Source organism: Haliaeetus leucocephalus, unplaced genomic scaffold (genome assembly GCF_000737465.1).
Source record: "Haliaeetus leucocephalus isolate CR32 unplaced genomic scaffold, Haliaeetus_leucocephalus-4.0 Scaffold751, whole genome shotgun sequence".
Lineage (NCBI taxonomy): Eukaryota > Metazoa > Chordata > Aves > Accipitriformes > Accipitridae > Haliaeetus > Haliaeetus leucocephalus.
The window spans coordinates 16,851,112-16,872,955 of record NW_010973187.1 but is presented as its reverse complement, the minus strand read 5'-3'; the positions used below and the strand labels follow the sequence as shown (position 1 = coordinate 16,872,955).

The following is a 21,844-nucleotide window of genomic DNA, read 5'->3' as shown; positions in this document are numbered from 1 at the left end:
TTATTTTTCTACGGCTTACTGTTAATCTATTTTTTGCTAACAAAGTGAACATGAGAAAGAAAAAAGATTTTTGAAAAATTGAAATTCATACTTTGGTCAGTGACAGAAAATATAATTAGGGTTTGGTTTGGTTTTGGGGTGGGGTTTTTTGGGGTGGGGTTGTTTTTTTCCAACGTACACATGGTCAGCTTTTGAAATAATGAAAAAGGGAAAGGAAAATGTTATGTACTTTTAGACAAGCTATATGAATGCAAAATTAGGTGCTTTGGTAGGCTTTTAATTGTGTTTTAAGCAAACAAAACTTTCCTAGTTTTGCAGTTAAATGAAGTTTGAAGCAATTTGCTGTATGATACAAAATGCAGTGATTCAGCATTCATGATGAGAGCTATTTATAGTTACTCTATTTTTATTCAAAGAAAAACAATAGCACTGAATTTCAGGCAGTTGACCAGACACTTAGGAAGGTCTCTATTGAAGCTGAGGAAAGTCTCATATTGCTTGATCTTGAAAACTGAACTCGTGAGCTCCTTTGGCATCAACATTTTAGTGCTGTCCTCCCGAAGGTGAAATTCTGTGCTGTGCTGGAAAACTACACAAGCAATGCTTCTTGAAGCCTAGTTTGTATCCACTGTTCAGGGGCTATCAACATTCATTGTATTTTACTTTTGAAGAATTGAGCAATATAATTAATCTCTCCTAATTTTAACCATCTCTTTCAGGTTTTCACAACAGTTCTGTTACCCTGCTGCTGCAGCCAATGCAGATCCGAATGCCGTGGCTACAAAGGCTTGTTACTTTCTCATGCTGGATCCCTCAAATCCAAGAGCTACTTGGCAGTTTCCAAGGCAACCACCTGTGGAATAATTAAAAAGGTTGAAGTGTTAGTATGCCAGATAGAAGGAATTCTTGCCTGGAGAGAGCACTTCATTTTCATCTGCCTTGAAGAATCAAATGTGTTTCTGCCAGCAAAGTTAAGGTAGTACGATTAAAAAGTACTGATTTATTTTCTGGAGGTACTGAAAGTTTGAGTAGGAGCAACAATCCTAATATGACTGTATACTATTCACTTAAGAAAATTACCATGGATCTTTCTGTGTTAATTTTTTGGGTATGTTTAAACAGAAAATCCAGGAGAAAGATGATGATGGAAAGGCAATGTGGGTGAACAATATTTCTTATCAGTAAAACAGTTGCATGAACTGTTTTGTACTTTATGCTGTCTTTCCCCACAGATGATTTTAAGCTGGTAGGGACTAAAATGGAGCATACATTAGTGGGAGCATAAATATAGGAAGTGCAGCCTTCATGCCAAGTACACTGAGATTTCTTTGGCATTCAGTGAAGTGATAGATATAAAAGGAATGTAGGAGTGGGCTCACTGCAAAATGACAGTCAGAATCAAGGATCGATCTTTATCCCATAGCTTAAAGGGTATGCAGTGATTAAGTTGATGTTGAAACTGAACTGATAATCAGGTTTAGCTTCTTTGGTGAAGCAGCAGCTAAAACCATTTTGAAGACCACATTCCCAGATTCAGAGCTGAAATTGCATAGTGGAGAAATCAAAAGGTAAGCAAAAGAACTGTTAGAATAACAAAGAATAACAAAACCAGCAAATTTAGTTGTGGAGGTTTGAAACATTGTTACAAAAGTTTATGGTAAAGCTGTAGGCTCTAGATAACTGGAAAAGTTCTTCTTGAAGTATAATACATTACTGGATATATCTGCTTATTATATCTTCCTTCTCTGCCAGTCATTCAAATATATTTGAATAGAAAAATATTACTCATTTTTGACAATGAAGTTAAATAGAGAAAGCCACATTCACATTCTTCCCATAGTCCAAATAACTGTTCAGTTAAGTCTGGTTACCTAGCTTGATGCTTTTGTATAGTTAATTTTAGGCATGATGCTTTTGTGTAGCTTATTTTAAGGAAAAAAATGATTTCTATATTTTGAAGTAGAAATATTTGGGATGCCATTTGGGCTTTACATAATAAATTTTTACTGCCAAAATGTTTGTGGGATTCTGTTGGGATGTGGATGGGATTTCACATTCCATCCCTTCCACAGCACAAGAGGATCATTGTTTTTAGATACGGTGGGTCCAAGAAGAAATAAGTATTGTGGGATGGCAGCTTTGTGATTTGAGGTAATACAAATAGAACCTATCCAGTAATAACTGTTACCTTTTACAGCTGTTACAGAATTTCAGAAGCTAATACTTGTAGGTACCGACTACAACTGCAATTTTCAATCCTAATACTTGATTTCCAGTTCATTGGTTCATTGTCACCATGGCTTAACTGCCAAATTGATTTTTGTTTTGAAGGAATTCTTCAGACTGTTCAGTTCCTTTCAGTATGGAGCTGAGGAAAATGTTTTTTGAGACAAATACTGTTTTCACATGTGAAAGGAGTATGCTGGTAAAGTACCTGCACCGGGCACAGTGAAGATGATACAAAAATGAGACACGGTGCAAGTAGTGTAAGGGTAGTCAGTGTGTGCGGATCCAAATCTTTCGCTTTCCAAGAGGCATAAGCAACTCTCAGAGATGGAAGTGCATAGCTGTGGAAGAGCATATGTGTGTGTTTGTGTAAGACTAATGTAATAGCTAAGTAGCAATCACGTGAAGTAGTGCTGGATTCCCAAGAGTGTACACAGAGGAGAAGTTTCATCTTGGACACCCCTAGAAAATATACTAAACAAATGCAAGTACCTCACTTTTTCTGTTTCATCTCAAATACTGTGGGTGAGATTCTTTTCAGGAAACTTAGATTTCCAGATACTGCTGAAGCAGGTGGTGAAAAGCAGGTAGGATGAACAGCTCCCTGAAGGTACCTATTCCAGACCCCCTTGAAGTGGATGACTTGCCTCTAAAAAGGTACCTCTGGAAAGGAACCTTTCTTTCCATAGATGGTTCAGCCTGGACCAGTAATTTAGCCTAGATATCTTCACATTTTAGACACTTCAAGTGCGTAATTACATGCATTTATATGTGCAAGTCATCTATGCTTTTTTCTCTATATTTCATTCCCAATCCAGAGCTTTTCATGCTAAGTGGAGTTGCACTTGATTACTGGTACAACCCACTTGATGGTCTTCCTTTTCCCAGCTTGGATGTTTGACCCTGGCAATTTTTCTAGACTTCATATACAAGCCTGTGGTTCAGTATCAAGGATAAAGGAGAGCGGTACGGAGTTTGTTAACATAGTTTCTAAGAGAAATAAAAACATGCATGCTAAATTTAGGCAGCTGTGCTGTGAGAAAGAAAATATAATGGCCAGGCAGAATTGATTTCTAATGTCCTGTATGTAGCTTATGTTTTAATAATCTTCATCCCTGAAGTTTTACAGGACTGAAGGGGAGTAGAAACTTAGGAGCAGTGATTTGTTCAATAATTTTAATTTCTTAAAGTGATATAGTACATGTCAACATAGAAGTTGTTTTTGTAGCCTTGGCTATTAAGAATTAGTGCTACATGCACCCATAAAAAGTAAAACTTTCTTTGTACTCCTCTTTCTGTAACAGAAGACTTATGTTATGCTCCATGTTGGAGTAATGTGAAGTCCTTTTGAAAGGAGAAAAAAAAAAAAAAGGGAAATAGTGATATGGTAATTTTCTTAAAGATTATTTTGATACTGTGATTCCATTTTTCCCCTGTTTCTATACCATCAGAATAACTGTATCAAAAGAGTCAATTACAGTGTGGTAATCGGAAAGTGTCATTAAAATATCCATTAATTTTGTTAAGTAAATAGGACTGTTGCCTAGAATAGATAACTTTCCTCTTGTTGCTTGGAAATCCAGGTAATTTTTCAGGTTGAGATTTTTCAAAGGGAGTTTTTCCTTCTAGCAAGAGGAGCCTAGAGTAAAAATGTAGAGGAAATTTAGGGAAAGAGCAATAAGCAGCAAGTCACCTTCCAGTTAGTGGAAGAGGGAACTTAAATAATGAATGGACCCCTTTGCCTAGGCTTTGTTTTGGAGACCTGATCCCTACATCTCTGGAGGTTTAGGGTATATCAGGCTGGGCAGATACATCAAGCATCTCATTAAGATGTTGTAGAAAAGTTTTTCACCTTCCCAGAGAAGAAGAAAAATCTCTGGGAATATCAGTCACTGGGACACTGTCTAAAGTTGTGTATCTTAAGGTTTTTGGAACTGTCTCTTTGCTCTCTGGCTCCTTGGAGATCAGAAGAGAGTTACCTGCCCAAAAGTGGTAGTAGTTTCCCAGATGCATCAATACAGGACACTATTTTTGCCTGTCAGTACCACTATAAAAATGTGAAACTCCAGTAAAATGCCTTGTACTCCACTGTATTGTGCATAGCCTTCCGAGTGACTAGCCACTGTTCTAAGAGCAGTTACAGTGACAGCAATCACAACACCCTTTCAAAGTGAGAGAACTATTTTGCTGTACTTGGGTAGATGAATGGTTTATGGGGATCTGTCCTGGTTTTGGCTGGGATAAAAGGCAATTTTCTTTCTAGTAGTTGGTATTGTGCTATGTTTTGGATTTAGTATGAGAATAATGCTGATAACACCGATGTTTTCACTTGTTGCTGAGTAGTGTTTATACTAAGTCAAGGATTTTTCAGCTTCTCATGCCCAGCCAGCAAGAAGGCTGGAGGGGCACAAGAAGTTGGGAGGGGACACAGCCAGGGCAGCTGACCCAAACTGGGCAAAGGAATATTCCATACCATGTGATGTCATGCCTGGTATGTAAACTGGGGGGAGTTGGCTGTGGGGGGCAGTTCACTACTTGGGATGTAGGTGAGCATCGGTTAGCAAGTGGTGAGTGATTGCATTGTGCCTCACTTTTTATATATTCCAATTCTTTTATTACTATTATTGTCATATTTTAATTATTATTACTGTTATTATTATAATTCATTATAATTATTTCCTTCCTTTCTGTCCTATTAAACTGTCTTTATCTCAACCCATGAGTTTCGCTTTTTCCCTATTCTCTCCCCCATCCCACTGGATGGGGGGGAGTGAACAAAGTGGCTGCGTGATGCTTAGTTGCTGGCTGGGGTTAAACCATGACAGGATCAAATGAGCATCGCCATTTTAATGGTTTTGCAAATAGAATTCTCTAGATGATAGACCTTACGCTTAGTCACAATTTCCCTTTATCCCCACCAGCTATTACTGCTGTGCATTTTGGATATGCTTTTTTCAGTGTAGTCCAGAGGACTTTCCCTGACAAATTACGCAGAAAGTCCAGAATAGAATAAAAAGATAAGTCCACTTTATTGTCACTCTAGGACCAGTTTAGCCCACTTTGGAATCAATTAAATAACTGATAAAACATATACATATTTTTTTAGCAGCAGAGTTGCTTGTATTAATCTACTTACAACTCCCCCTTTGTGATTTGGATTCTTGCTAAATTGGGTATCTTTGCTTTTTCCTGGTATTAAAAAATAAAAGAAAGACTTCAGAATTACAGAATCATATTTGGTTGAGAGGTGGAATGTGACTTTAAATTGCTTTTCACAGTGAATGTTTGGATATTTGTCACAGGCAAGGAAGAGGTGCTAACATCTGACAGTTTTTTGGGACCTTATACCTGTGCTAGATAAAATGACTTACAGAGAGGTAATGAATGTAAGACTAGAAGAGCAGCTGTTCTCGTACACGCGTCTAGAGCAGTATTTTTGTCTCCAGCAGTAGCCAAAGGTGGGTAACTGAGAAGCACAGGAACAGAACGAGAACATAGGATCCTCCTTCCACATGCTATTCAATCTCTGGACATCTGTAGTACAGGGATTTAATGAGCTGGATGTCTTTTTTTTTTTTTTTTCCCCCCCGATGTGTACTGGACTTGTGTTTGGAATTTGTTAAATCTTCCTTTCAAGCCATGAGAAGTATTAGGAAGTATAATACTTTCTGGTTCCACAGCTTAACTAACATAACAGCCTGTTGGGTGAAGAACTGTATTTTGTTAAGTTTTGAACCTGAACTTGGTTTACAATCCACTTCTTGTACTGGAAGAGATGGAAGTAATTAATCCCTATGTACTATCTCCATGACAATCATAGCTTTCTAGACCTCAGCCTGCTCCAAGTGTTCAGTCAGTTCAGAGCCTGTAGACCTATACATGAAGTTAGGATGACTTTGACCACCCCCTCCTTCACACTTAATTTCATTGAGATACTGCATGAATTTCACTGCTGAATTTCACTGATGCATTTTATTGTCCAGTCAGTAATATGCATGCAGTCCTTTTTCAGTTTTTCCTACTCATTTACTGTCGTTGCTACTGTGAATAACTTAGTATCATCAACAGATGTTGTCATCTCACTGTTGAGCCCTTTTCATGTCATTTATGAATTCATTGAAGAGTGCTGGGAACAGATCCCAGCACAGACACCCGTGGAAAGAAGAGCTGAAATTGCACCAAGTCCTGCCAAAAGCAAAAAGTGGGTATGCCTGATTTTGCACGTGGCACAGTTGAATTTGTAGTAATTTCACTGTGTTGTTTTGGTACACTTGTAAATGTGGAAGCATTGTAAAAATCTTTGTAGGAATGGATAATTTCATATGTAAGATATAGTGTCATTCTTCATCAGCTGCGTATTTGTAATTTCACCTTTGAAAAGGATGCAGCAAGGAAGGGATTCACCTGTTTGTATGATTGAGAATGATTGCTGTAATGTTTAAATGGGCCAGACCTATGTTCACAGCATAGCTTTTTTCGTTTTGTGGGTTTTTATTCTCAAAAGCAACTTGGTTGGAAGTTACTGGTTTATCACTCTCTGCATTACCAGTCTATAGAAAACAGTGTTGAATAAGGGAAATTAAGCAGTTGAATAAATCTCAACAATCATAAATATACACTAGTTTTAGATGATTAGGAAATTACTGTAGCAATAGAACTCTTACTTGCTCTTGATTTCTGATGTTAACATAGCAAACAGCTAATGCAGTAATAAGAAAACTGGGTCAGATCAAAAGGACCTGTAGCATAAAATCGTTTTTCCGATGATAGCCTGTAGCTGCAGCTTACAGAAGTGTGCAAGAAGAGGGAACCTAGTTCTGCATCCCACAGCATAGTCACGCATCCTTCCAGAAACCTGCAGTTACGGAGTCCTGAGCTGTATCACAACTCCATGTTTGCCTCCATGAATTTGTCTAATGTGAACCCATTTTGTTGTCCCAGATGTCCTAGAGCTGTATTCACCTTGTGAAAAAGGCTTCTTGTTTCAAAGTGTTTGTGTGATAGGTCCGTCTCTTGTTCTTGTAGTGCTTCTGTATACCCCTATCCAATCTCTCTTCAGTCCTTTCTTTTGCAGGCTGAGGAATCTTGCTTGATTTCATCTCTCCTTGTGTGCAAGCTGCTCCCTCAGTCTCATCTTTGCTGTTCTGTACACTGGTGTGTTACGTCCTTTCTAAGATGGAGGGACCAAAACAGCATGCAGAGTTCAGGATACGAGCATGCTGCAGACGAATGCAGTGTCACAGTGTCACACTGCTGCTTCCTATTACGGTCTCTGTTCCCTTCCTAATTACTCCTGAAATTTTGTTTGCTTTTTCACTGGTCCTCTTATCAACCCCTGTGAAAATTGTGTTTTCATAAAGCTATCTACAGTGACTTCAAGGTCTTTCCTAATCAGGCAAAACTAATTTAGAACCCATCACTTTCTATGTGTAGTTAGTTGTTTTTTCCCAAATGCAGGGCCTTTCATTTTCTCTCTGAGCCACGCTGTATAATAACTAGTTGGAAGAAAGGACTGAGGATAACTGCTTTGATGCACTTAATGCTTTAATAGACCTGTGACCTTACATTGTATCCTTTTCAGCATATTTTATGATCAAGTTAAATGAGAGAAGTCTAACTACAGATCTGCATAGGAGTCCACTTTTGTGTGTGTGTGTAAACGGATATGTTCTTAGCATGTTAATTAACTGTTCATTAATTAGACTTTCCTCCTTACTGCACTACAGCTGAGTTTTCTTTAAGAGCTTTTAGAGAAGTTGGTAGTTTCTTGGGGACTCCCAATGTCCAATTAATCAGAGCTCCTTCAGAGCCCTCATGTGTGTGACCTGCATATTGCAGTCCATCAGCTGGCATTTTCAGTATTTCGGTTTCCTTAGAAATCTGGCTGAGTACATGTGCTCCTGGCTATTTTATTACTGGTAGGCTTTGTCAGTTAACAGTTCTCAACAGACCAGAGAGGATCCTCTTTCCTTGCCTGCCCTGCAGGCAGATGCCAGTGCTGGAAGTTCCCCTAAACTGTTAGGTACTAAACGGTGAATTCATTTGGGTTTTCATGTAGCAAAGAAGTTATTTTTGAGGTCCCCCCCCCCCCCCCCATGGCTTTGTCCTGTTGAGCATGGTTGAAATACAACAATTTTGCATTTAGTTTGCTAAAGTTTCTCTTTTTTTCCTGGCATACTAGTATGACTTCACTTGTTGAAGGGCATGCTTTTGTGTGCTTCCTTACCTTGTCTTTTTTTTTTTTTTTTTTTTAAGTTACATTTACCCTGTTCTTCCATATGCAATATGGGGTCTTTAGCAAGCTGTCAGCCCCCCAAAATCTTCACCTTTTTGCCTGTTCTTCTTATTTTTCTTGAAAGAAGCTTCCTTTTTTTTCTTAATCACAGAATGCTTGAGGTTAGAAGGGTCATCTAGTCCAACTGTCCTGCTCAAACAGGGGTTTTTTTTGGTTGCGTAACTAAAAATAGAGAAAACTAATGTTTCAAATGTTGAACTTGAGTGCATTGTAATCAGTAATGCAGTCACTCTTCAGCAGTGAAGATGCTGTACACAGTTCAGGACTGGGTCAAGTCTTGCTTCTCTTGTGGGTTTTCAGAGTTGTTTGAAGAAGTAGTAATCAATAGTGTCTTAAAAATACAGTGTTTACATCACATTGACAATACTGAGAATTTATCTGTCTCTCTGAAATCCTACAATTTGTCCACCTTAATCTCAAGAGGTGACGTTTGTCACTGATAACTGTCAGCTACCTTCATGGGGCCATGATGTTATCTTCCCCTACAGGCTAGAAGTGGGAAGCCTCTCTGTCCTGCTGAACTTATTTTTGTGTCTTTTCTTTCTTTCTGTGCTTTTGTTGGAAGGAGGAGGGTTTGAGCTTCATGAACTTTGATGCATGTTGAGATACTCAAGTCAGTTAGACGATGTGACGTGGGTCCTACCACAAAATTTCTCCATACGGGGTTGTGGCTCTCATCCTGCTGGAATATTCTACACTATCCAAAATGGCACCAGACTAACGTTTAGTGGTGGATGCTGCCCACAGCAGTGAAGTTGAAAGAGCAGATTGGTTCACCCTACTGTAAGCATCTTCATGCGGTGAGATGAGTTGCTGGTCTGCATTCCTCCAGGTCGATAGCTCTTCTGTGGCTGTAGTGGGAAGGGTTAGACACCCAGAATGCTTATAGACCCATGGTAGACATTTGAAATTGGGTGAATTGAATCCCACCCTAGTATTTCAGTCTTCTGAACTGGTGAGTGTTTTCACTTGCAGAGAGTTGTTGTCAGTCTTTGTGGTGCTTCAGAAAGAGCGATCCGGATCAGTGTGGCCTGGTGAAAAGCAAGGACAAGGCTTGCAGTGTCTCTTTGGGTGAAATGAAAGTGTAGTTTTGTGGGTGACCTACAAGGGTAAAATGAGAGTGGAATTTCAAATTAAATGTAAAGACAACGTAAAGGTAATGTTGATTGTGAGGAACAGCTTGGTGTGACTTGAGTGGTTGGTAGTTTAGCCTATTTTTCCTCACTTTGGTAAATTTAAGTAGAAAAGTCTGTAACCTAGAGATGTAATCACATATTTCTTACATTTCTAGCAATATATATTCCATTTCAGTATTGACACTGCAAGGTCTCTGGGAGGTCTGGAGAAAGTATTAATAATGATACTTTTTCTGAGTTTGAATTTCTGGCTGAGGTGTGAGATGGCAGTATTGCCCACAGCTGTCAGATCCATTGATGCCCAGCCAGTGGTCTGTGTAAACTATGATTTTTGCAGTGCAGCTATGATTTTTGCAGTGCTTAAGCGTAGCCCTCTACAAACCAGACGTTTTCTTTAAAGTTGTGGAGAGACTAGTAGTGCCAGAGAGCGGTTCTTCCACTCATGTAAGACAGCCACGATAGGATGGGCTCAGTGGGCTCAGTTGTTCTTTGGAAGTGCCCATCTCCACAGTGCTTGTAGAAAGAGCTTAAATGAGTGATGAGATCCTGACATTTTCAACAGAATAAAATGGGTGAGATGAATCTATCCTTAAAGGTCAGTTTTAATTTGTGTGTTACCACTTTCTGATTGTTCCGTATGGTCAGTGGCAATATATTAGTTGAGCTGGTTTTGAGTTTTTAAGATGAATTTGTGTCAGTCTGGAGTTATTCATATGCTACCAAAAAAAAAAAAAAAAAAAAAAGATGCTTTTGAGTGTATCTTTTAGCATGTTGTTAGTGATTGTTCATCCAAATGGCTGATCTGACTAGCTGGAAATTTTGTGGTGCTTTACCCTCAACATTATGAGAATGCATGCTCAAGCTCAGGTTTGTGTGGGTGAATGGACAATACTGCGTAAGTGTGCAAATACAGACTCGTAAGCAGCCTTTGGGCTGAGGTTAATGAACTTTTTCTGTTCCCTTTTGTTCTGTCTGTAGCTTCCTCAGTTTGGGGCTCTGTGAGAATGCAGACTGGTCTAAAAACTATGTAGATTACATAATGTAGCGCTGGGTTTTATTTCAGCTGAATGGTAGCTGATCTCAGTTACTAGCAGGTTTGAAATGCTCTTCTGCCCACCAAATGATGCCAAGGCTAGGGCTGAAAGCAGATGTTTGCTTCAACAGTGACATTCACAGATCTCTTGTCATTATGCTCATTTGGGGAAAGATAATATTTTATGGAGGACTGAAGGATGCTGAGAGCCCACTGTTAATTTGTTCCCATCAAATAAGCATAGATTGAACACAAATGCTCAGGAATGGTGTCAGGACAGAAAAGATGAGGGGTGTTTTCAGTTAATGCCTGCCAAGAACTAAGAAAAATTAACACAGAATTTTTGTGGTTTGGGAGAACACTCGCTCAAGGAGTTGTCTGTTCCACAGATGAGGGCTGTACAGAGTACTTGGGTTCACTGTTTCAAAACAAGGGTTCACATACAATTTGCAGGGGGATATTTCAACTTCTTTGGGATACAGTAACTTCTAGTTCAATTGTTGAACACTTCTCCTGATTCTTGAGCAAATGACCCCATAGTCCTTGCTCAGGCAGAAGCCTCAGTGAAATCAATGGTAAGGATTTGTTGTTGTTACTGAGGCCTGGGGAAAAAAAAAAAAAAAAAAAAAAGGGTTTTACTCCACAGTGTCTTAAGTATGAGGCGGGACTACTCAGCAATCAGTGAATAATCAAGTTTGTGTTTATTCAGACAGTTTGTTTCCATCAAATTGTCTATTTTCACCTTCTGTAGGGTCCTAAGGTTATTTCAGGAATGATGTTTCTAGTATTTTCTATTTCAGACACTTGACGCAGGATTTCAAATTCTGCTGAGGTGTTGGCAGTAATACAATATGTGTCTTGTTTACAGTAACTCCTTTTCAGATTTGTAATGCAAATAACATCTCTGCAGATCTTCAGAGCTCTGGTTCCTCTGGAGCGGAGGGTTTCATCTCGCCTGACTTGCACTGTGAAAGGTGGTATCCATCTAATCCAACTGGAATAATATTAATCTAATCTGAGTGTCTGATTTTCAGAGAGCTAAAGTGAGATGAGATTTATCCAGAGTCTCTTGATTGCTGGAATAATTTCAAAGAGCAAGTAGTAAGATCTACTCTTCTTTTTATCATCGTTGTTCTAAACAGAGAACTTAGGCTTCCTTCATAGTTGTTATTTCTTGGTGTTCTGCCATAAAAAGTAGTCTAGAGATAATTGATGCGAAGGAAACTTTGTGCTTGAAGTGGAGGGCTATTTGTGTTGGTAGAAGAGGATTAGCATCCTCAAGACTTAGGTGTAACTCACTTGGAAAAAAGCTTGCTTTGGTATATAAGCAATTTTTTAGAATGATACTGCTTCTCTTCCTTGAAGCTCTTCCAATTTAAAAAAAAATAAAATACACGCTGCCATATGCTACTGTAATACCAGCACATGAACTGTATTAAAATATAAACGAACAGAACTGCAATTTGAGGTTTTAATTCTGCAGAGGGATCCATTTTGGAGCCCTTTTTCACTCTACAAAAGACCTAAGTTTAGTTGTACCACATGCCTATGCAAAACATTTTGGAGGCTTTGGGTCTGAAATAGGGATGAAGAGGCTGAGAATGAGAGAAAAGAAACTTCTGCATTTCCAGTGCCTAGGAAAGTATATGGTGAGTAGACAATGAAACTGTTATTGCAGAAAACGCTTCATTGAGGTTTAAAGGCTGCATGTGTGCTGTCCAGTCCACTGTGGGCATCATCTTGGACTTCATGGCAGAATTGGCCTTTCTTTGGTCATTTACCCTTTTTGTTAGGTCGTAGATCGCTGCTAGGTTGTTGGTGCTCAATGTGGAAACAAGCTGTGCCTGTACTAGTGAACTAAGCACGTTTTAGTGGGTTTGAAGTATCCTGTGATCATCCACGCTATTAATCTTTAGCATGCTTGTTGACACTGCTTGGCCAACTAATGTTTTCCTAAGCAACATACAGTTTGAAGACAGCAGGAGGCCAGGTCTGTTCCTGGTGGGGGTGTGGGTGTCACCCTGTGCTGCAGGCAAAGACAGCTCAGCTGTGTGGATGTAGATTATGCAGTGACACTTGCCCTCAGTGCCAGAAATGGGGCCTTCTCCATTTTTTTCTGTGCTAATATAGGGGTAGGTACAGGTGACTTGGTGCCCAGTGTTTCACCTATAGAGTGAAGTGAGCTAATAGACTCATAAGGCAAGCTTTTGTAAGCAGCTCAAGAAGTCTGGATACTGAATTGAGCATCCAGCTTACCTGGTAGCTTTCAGAATTGTAGCCATAGATTCAGTCTTCTTTACTTCTGCTGTTTATTTACAATAACTTTGTTTAAGACACAAATATTTATGTGTTACATAGGATTTGGACTTTTAAAATTGTGTTAATCTTCTAAAATCTACTTATGTATTGGAACAAAATTTGTGGACCATATAAACATGTTCTTGTGAGCAGATAGTTAAGATGCCTCCTTTTTAGGTAGACATTTGCTAAGGGAAAATGTTAAGTCTACCAGCTACTTCTTTCCTGAAAGTCATTTTGGGCCAGAGTCATAACGAACTTGAAGCAATAAACTGACAGATCTGTAGGTTGCTATCATTCATGGGGAAGTGCTCCTGCTGATTTTATTCTGTGTGCTGGTCTGATAGTGGTTGATGCAGTGATCTCAGAGGGAAACATCTTAGTTTAATTCATTTGTTTCATTAAAGCCATAGATACTTACTTTAGTGATAATATCGGGTACTTATAATCTTGAAAAGGTTGGAAAACTGTGATGGAAAACAGTTGGTGGTTTTTTGTTTGGTTTTTTTTCTTTCTCTTCTTTCTCTCAGTAAAGAAGACCTGACAGGAATGCATGGAAACTGTCAACAACATTCCTGACCAAGTATTCAGGCACAATTAGGCCACTAGTATTTCAATAATTGATAATTAATGAGACTTTATAAGTAACATTTTGAGTTCTTTTTACATGCCTTCTGGGTTTTTTTGGAGGGGGGAAGAATGTCAGACAAATCTCAAGCATTTCTGTGCTACCTTGGAGACTAGAAAATGTTTCATTGTTGGCATCTGAGATTCTTACGTAACCTGGTAATTCTGGGAACAAGAATTTTAAGAAAAATGCTGAGCAGTTCGAGTCTTCTCATAAAATCACAAGGTTCAGAACCACTATGCTAAATACTTCTGTGATAATTTCCCCAGAAATACTAGTGTTCCAGGCTCCTGGAATGGAGTTGAACTCCAGTCCCATGGATTAAATGACATACTGGCAATTATTACATAAAACCAATGTATTTGGTATTTCAGAATATTAAACCAGAATAAAACGGAAGTGTAAGGAGCATCAGGAGCAGAACTGGTACATATTTAGGATGTGGTTGGTATGTTGTTGTATGCGCAGCCCCCAGCACAGGCCTGTGTGAAGGAGTTTGCCCTAATCTCTTACTGCTGTCAAGAGGATTTCTGTTTTTTCCAAGTTCAAGGTCTGTAGTTCTAACGGGACAAACCAGGAAGGGACTTTCCCTGCTTTTATCTCATGTGAAACCACGCAGCTTATCTTACCTGCTCTGTTTGTTCAAAACTCTTACAGTATTCAATAAAGAGGGCTTGATTAATTTTATTCAGTATAAAAAGAAAATGGTGACCAGTTACTGCTGCCTGCTTTGTGAATTTCATGGTTCTTAAGTCGGTTAGAAATTGCCATATTCTGATACCTTCTTCAGAGTACAGATAGTCTGACACAGGAATCCACATATTCAGGATGACTCAGAATTAAAAGTGAGTCAGTTATGCCTTATTCTGTTTAATTTAATTTAACTTTTTAAAATAGAGAATTGGAAATAAAACGGGTAGACTATGGTGCTTTGTCCAGTACTGTGTAAATTCACTTGCTGTATGCGGTAGGGAAGAGTGACAGTTTCAGAGGGATATGTTTTAAGATCCCTGTACCAAGGGCAGTAGAGTGACTGAGTAAAACAGAGGAATGACCTGCACTCCTGAGCTCTGAGTATCACAGAAGGCAGAATCTCTCTTTGTAGAAGAGATATTGAAGATTTAGGACCTAGCATGAAATAAAAAAAAAAAATAAAAAAAATTCAGGGTTGAATACCTACAAGACATGACTTTAGTTCCTGAAGAACAACTTGTGAGTTTTCAATAAATACTATTAGACATCCTGTTTACAGTGCAGTTTCTAGAGCAATATTTTTCAGTATACATCAAGGGTCAAATATAAAGCAGTGCTTGCTTTTCATTTTGATTTTCTTGTTTCTCAGCTTCAGAATCTATCTTTTTTTGTTTTTTTGTGTCAAGAAACAATCTTCCTTTCCTGCAGTATTTCTAGTGTTACTCATTTATCGGGACACATTTTTGATGTTGATCAGTTCATTCTTTTTGTTTCCCTTTCCTCTTGGTACGCTCCATGCAAGGTGTTACTGACGGGCTCTGTGCATGCTGACGCAAGCAGCCATGGAGGTAGAGTATGTGCTTCTAAAAGTCTTATCTCTTACTGAATTACTGAACTGTGTGTACCGTCCACTTACATTCCTCCAAGCAGTATCTCAACTTTTAGTCAAAAATTCAAGTTCTGGAGTGACAGAGGGGATTGTAATAAAAAGTGTTTGGATGATAGGAGGGCTGGAAAGAGAGCTGTGTCATGAAAGCAGCAAGCATGTCTTTATTCACTTCTGTTAATTGCTTTTTTGGCTAAACTAATGTCGTCTTTTACATAAATTCTCATCATATTCTAATAATACACAATTTAAGTTACCAGCTATTTCTCCCCTAAGTGAAGGTCTTGGATTTTCTTTCTTCTCTGTCTTTAGCTTCCATGTTACTTTTTGAAGTAATGAGGCGAAAGAAAAATAGTAGATCAGGTATTTTCTATGCTTGTATTTTTGCAGATAAGTTGACCAAAGGGAAAACCATCTTTAAAATGCTTCTTTCAAGTCAAAAGAGCACAGTTCATCTTTAGGCAGCATAAAGCAGTAAGCATTACATATAGCAGTAACAGTAAAATTAAACATAAAAATTAACTTCAGTACTAGTTTTAGGATTTCATAGCTAGCTTTTATTAAGTCTTTAGATTCATTTCTCTATACCAAGCCTGTAATCTAGTCTGGCTTTGTATGTAAGAAGTTGAGAACTTTTCCACAGAAGTGTGTCTTAAGAGTGCCATTAGAAAGCTCTCTAGTCACACCAAGTAGTGGTAAATATTTAACAATCCTGTTGCTAAAAAGTGACAAGTTATTTCAAATTTGAGTTTGTTTGGCTTCCAGCTGTAGTACCTTGCTGTGCCTTTCTCCCCAAGGATTGCAGAGTTGTTTGTTATTTGTCATATTCACAAAGTACCTATAAAAACAAGGTCACATACTCATCTTCCCCTTAATAAAGGAGACCTTTGCCCTAGCATCATGAACTCTGTATCCCAGCCAGGCTGACTGTTTTCTGAGGTCTTCCTCTGAATGCTTGCCAGTACTTCAGCATCTTTGCAGTGTGAATATCAGAACTGGACATGAAGTTCTAGCTTAGAATTTAGCTTGATTTGTTTCATAAACACTGAAAGATGATGTTGTCAGCCAAGTCCTTAATATGGCTTTGCCCTGCGCTGGCAGTCCATACTGGGGTGATTCAGTACCATTGCTTCAGAACCCTTTTCTGGGTAGAAAGTGTCCAAGTCACGGAGGAGTAGTCTGCATTCCTTCTTCAAATATGGGTGACTTTGATTTGTTAGGATTAAAATCAGTTGTTGTCTCCAACCACCTGGTCACTATGGAGTGTTACTATTTCCTCTGCCAATACTTCCGTTATCTACAAACTTGCTCTCAAGTATTTCTATTACCTAAATGGTTTATAAAATTACCAGGGCCCAGACCTGTATCTGTTGTTCCTTCATGTTACTCATGCTGTAATAGGAAAGCCTGCCATCCACTTGATTTGTGTAAGAAAGCAGTTAGCAGCTCTGGAAAAGATGAGGGGACTTTGGTATCCCAGGTGATTATTCTTACGGACTGAATGAGTCATTTTTGTGTGGACTTTTAACATGTGGGTGAGTGAATCATCAGGTGTTGAACAGATTAATCTCTTTAATGGGACACACACAATTTAATGTTTTTTTTTCACTGAGACAACTTGTACCTGTCTAAAGAAAATATTACAGAGGCTGAAATACAGTGACGTCGTGTGTCTTTGAACATGTTACCTTGGGAGACGATCCATGAAACAGCTCAGTGTTGCTTTTCATAGTTCTTGGTATGTGTGGGGGGTAGTGACCTTTAAAGTATTGTTAAGCGTAGAAGATTTGGGGAAAAAAAAGTATAAAAAGTTGACCAATAGTTGCATAAGAAATTGAGCACGAGTTTGACTTTCTCGTGTACTTGTGTTATAAGACAGTTGTAGGTAGGTTATGTCAGTCTGTTTCCCAATTAACAAGTGATAGGATGAGAGGAAATGGCCTCAAGTTGCGCTAGGGGAGGTTTAGGTTGGGCATTAGGAAAAATGTCTTCACTGAAACGGTTATTAAGCATTGGAATATGCTGCCCAGGGAAGTGGTGGAGTCACCATCCCTGGAGGTATTTAAAAGACATGTAGATGTGGTGCTTAGGGACATGGTTTAGTGGTGGACTTGGCAGTGTTAGGTTTATGCTTGGACTCAATGATCTTAAAGGTCTTTTTCAACCTAAATGATTCTATGATTCTGTGTAACTGTACACCACATGATGATCCAGCATGTGTCAAGAGCACATGAACTGATAAAACATGACTGCATGCATTTGTCTTTGTCTGATGAGAGGCTGTGCCCGATGTCCATTTAGGTAGTAAAAGTGGACTAAATTTTGTTGATTCTCGATGTTTGGTTTTTTTCTTTTTTCAGTCCCCAGCCAAGTTCCACCATCCAGAATTACGTTTGATGTTGGGTTTGACTGAGATCTGAAAATTACAGACAATAAACCATCTTGCTGTTGTGACTGATTTGGGATAGGAAATGAAGTACGAAATTTAGGCATGGGTAGGTAGGGTTGAGGGCTTCAGTCAAAATTTGCCACAGGTTTACGTGGAAGAACTGGTGATCCTTTCCTAGAACTATAGTTAAGGTTTAATTTTGTAATAATACTGTGGGCTCAGGGAGTTTTCTTTATAGGTTTCATTATAAAGCATTTCTCAGTAGGTATCTTTTAAAGGGTTTTCGTGAGATAAATCATTATGGACAACCTTACATGGACAAAACAATTTTCTGAGCAGCACAGCTTTTTATCTTACTCAGGGCTATGTGCTGGAGATATATATATATGTATATATGTATTTTGGTCACCAAAGTAAATTTGAAGAGAGATGAATTCCTTCATTGCAAATGAAGGTGCAGATGCTTTTAGAATCTGACCAAATGTCTGTAAGTAAAAGCATCTTCTTCATCCTTACAGACTTCCGAAGGGTTGAACACCAGAAGTGCAATAATAATAAAAAAACCCAACACCACCCCCACTCTTCACACCCACCCCTTCCCAGCTGTCTAGCTCAGTAAATTTCACACCATGGTTGCAAGGCCAGAATGATTACGAATTAGGGTTAGCACAAAATCTAGCTATTTGAAAATTTTACAGCATTTTGCTGTAATGTAGAGGCTAGAACTTCTCAAAAAACAAATCTGAAAAATGCACAAGGGCAGGGAGGTCATGCTTTCAAAACCCAATTCATTGCAACAGAAAATGGGATTTCTTAACCTTGTCTTTCAAACAGACCGAATTGTGCATTGCCCCCTTGCACTTTGCTGTTTCAGTTGTCATCTATTACGCGCTCCTTCATGCTAAGATCCACGTCCCTTTCTGTCTGACATTCCATAGGTTGCAGTACATTAAAACTGTTCCATATAATCAACGTTTTTGACTACTGGCTAATTTTTGACCTTTATTCTGAGTGTCCTTGGGCAAGGCCCCAGGTGGTCATGACCAAATTCACAGGAGATGAAGAATATGGTAAGCTTTATTAAATCTTAGGCTGTGCAGGGGCTCTCTGAGGGAGTATCTTTATTGTGGTGAAAGTAACATGCCTAGTTTTCACTCTGATTTTTAGCTTCAACATAAATCACTGTAATTTAGTTACCCCAAGGCTATAACATACTGCTTTTTGGGATTGTAGAGTAGCCATTAATGGAAATTTGTTAAGAGTGGGTATGTATGGATGAAGGAAAGTGTGCATAAAAAACCAAGGATGAGCCTCTTGCCTATGATGCATTTCATATGTACTGTTGTCCTTGATCTAACTTAACTAGGTGGTGCAGGTGAGAGCTGACAGCAGTTCTCTAAATAACAACAGTCACTTCAGCCTTGAAATCTGTATTTGGTAAGCTTTTGTTGGCCTCGGTAGTGGCCAGCTGGTTCTTACAGATGAGTCTTCATCTGTACGCTCAGTGATTTACAACTCTGTGTACAGATCAGTGTCTTTGCTTTAAGGATGGCAGAAGATCGGTGGCTTTCCAATACTCTTACAAACAAGTAGTATTTGATTACAGGTTTTACAGTAATTGGTGATGAAGGTAACAGTCCAATTCCAGGTCCCTAGTGTATGACCCCATGCTCTGGCCGGTGTCACCTTTGCTTATATTTGCAACTTCCTTTTCATATGGGATATTTAATAATACATTTTTTTAAAAGACTGTTGTTCACGGCAATATTGAGAGGTATTGTATCAAAGAAGAAATTCTTTAATTGCTGCGAAGGAGTATTTATAGAAATAAGCTACATACCAGTCACAGCCTCCCTGCTTGCTGCCCTGTTTTAAAGGAGGTGTGAGAACTGTGAACGCATCCTTCAGGATTTCAGTAAAGCATCGATACTTCAGTTGTCTGTGCCAGAACACCTCAGTGTATATTAAGATTTAGTAATGTCCCCTAGAGACAAGTCATATTTCCCCAAGAAATGCCAAATTGGAAATGGAAACCACTGTACAGGCAGAAGAAATCATGATGATTGCCATCATAGATCTAACAATCTACCTTAATTTTCCCAAGCAAAGTGTAGTGAGGTGGCTTAGTGGCTTTTCTTCTTCCCACTACTTTTGGCACAACATTGCGTGCAGGATCATAAGACAGGAGAATTGCTGTGTTCCACACGGTGCTTCCACTCGGGGCCCTCTTATCCTGCCCTAATTGTGCTCAGTGTGGCAGCTGCTACTGTTAAGAACATACTGCACGCATGGTATAAAAAAAAAAAAAAAAAGACTAAAATTCAGCTTTTAATTTATTTGTCATCTCATTTGGAGAGAACAGCTACTGTGATTTCATATAATAAAACCAACTGTGTGAGAATCCACAGAGGTGATTTTCTAAATTTAAGGTTTCCTTTGAGTTTGTTTCTGTCACGAATAGATTGGATTACTATAGGCTGTGTCAGTGTGAGTCACTTTAAGTGCCTGTTAATCCAATAAACCTGAGTGATTTCTTATGGAAATACTATTTTCTGATTTCTATTTATATGATGGTCCTGGCCTTGTCGAATACCCACTGACTTCACTGGAAATATCTCTTTGGAAAAAACTGGTATAATTTTGTATGGTAATGGACATTACAGTGAATCGGTAAAATGAAAAATAGCCTCAAGTAACCAGCAAATGTTTTAGAAGTTATTTGTGACAACTTTATTACATATTTTGAAGCGTTATCGGCTAAAAATAATCATCAGAGTTCTGTTTTATTGTGGTGGTTATTTTTTTTAGTTTGTATGAAGGGTAGAACAGCATTACTATGCTTTCACACTGTCCCGCAAGTTTTAGAGGTTTTTTCTTCTGTTGTTGCCACTGCCCTACTTTGTGGTTGTGGTTGCATCACTCTGTGCCTTAATTTCCCACCCATAACATACTCAGCTCTAGTGAAAACTAAAAATCATAGATATAAAAAAGTAGCTGTTTTAAAATCATTACTTCAGCCTTTTTATGTTTTACTTGTGCAGCAACTGGTATTCAGTGGCAGCAGAAGGCAAAAACTTTGCTATGGTTTGGAATTTTTGCCTGAAATAAGAAGAAGAAATCTGGAGAACAAAACGTTTTTCCAGCCTGAGATAGAGTATACTTCTGTACCAGAGCAGAGGGAGGGTCTAAACACTCTTAAAAGATGGCTGGTAAACCTGGTCCCGTTTTGAATAAGCAAGTACAGAATATAAAGGTTTATATTATATATAGGGAATTTCTAATGCTGAGGGGGAAAAAAATTACATTTACTGGAAATAGTTTGACAGAATTCAGTGTTTGTAACACATGCAACACTGCTGCTAGTGTAAGGCACCACAGTTTTCATAATCTTAAATTTACATGCATGTACCAAGTTTCCAAACACCTTCCTCCTCTGTCTCCACCACTGAATTTTATTGTGCTTGGTATGAGGGATAGCGTGCTCAAAACCCCTCAATTTTTGACGCGTTAAGACAGGCTTTTGTAGACATTGACTGCCTACTTGATGACACATACTTGTAATGATTATTGAGCCTGTGCAGTAAATGCTGCCTAGGGATTTGGATCCTTAGTGGAGGAGATGAGAAATTATAAGCCTTATTGTGTGATAGGTTCTGCTGGTAAATGTTCGTGGCATTTTGCAGAGACAGTTCAAGACTCCGTGAGGTTCAGATTTTAGATTTGTTAGTGGTTGTAGTTTATTGGTAGCAACTCCAGATCCCAATTAATTGGGATTGCAGCTAACTTTAGCTACTAAGTGTATGATCTCTTGAGGAGATACTCAAAGGAGTAAGAGAATACGTGGAGACCTGAGGGTTAACAAAGCATCTAGAATAAAAGCACAGGAGAAAAGGAAAAGCAAAGTAGAGAGCTGTGTGTCATGTTCATATGTTAAATAAGTAATTTGAAAAGTAGAAACAAGAACACACAATTCAAAATTAATATAAAATATATCAGATAGGGTTAATATAAAATCTAAGGTATGAAGAGATGGATAACTAACATTTACAGATAACATGAAAAGACCTTGTAAATACATTGAAAGTTGGAGGAAGTCAAGGGAAAATGCAGGCCTCATTCTTACCAGAGTGATGATGATAAATAAGACCACACTGAATAAATGGCTGAGCATAGTTGTATTTAATCGTGGGTCTTTTGAAGGAACCAAAAACCTTTTGGACATGCTGGGGAAATAATTTGGTAATTAACAACTGTCATTTG

General features: G+C 38.6%; 1 long non-coding RNA gene across 1 annotated transcript in view; it reads left to right on the top strand.

Moving 5' to 3' along the window:
- The first annotated feature begins 722 nt into the window (after positions 1 to 722).
- Positions 723 to 21,844, top strand: part of LOC104840222 — an 86,301-nt gene continuing 65,179 nt past the window's right edge. The window contains exon 1 of the long non-coding RNA XR_775237.1: positions 723 to 976. This is a non-coding gene — a long non-coding RNA (uncharacterized LOC104840222). The remainder of the gene's footprint in view (positions 977 to 21,844) is intronic.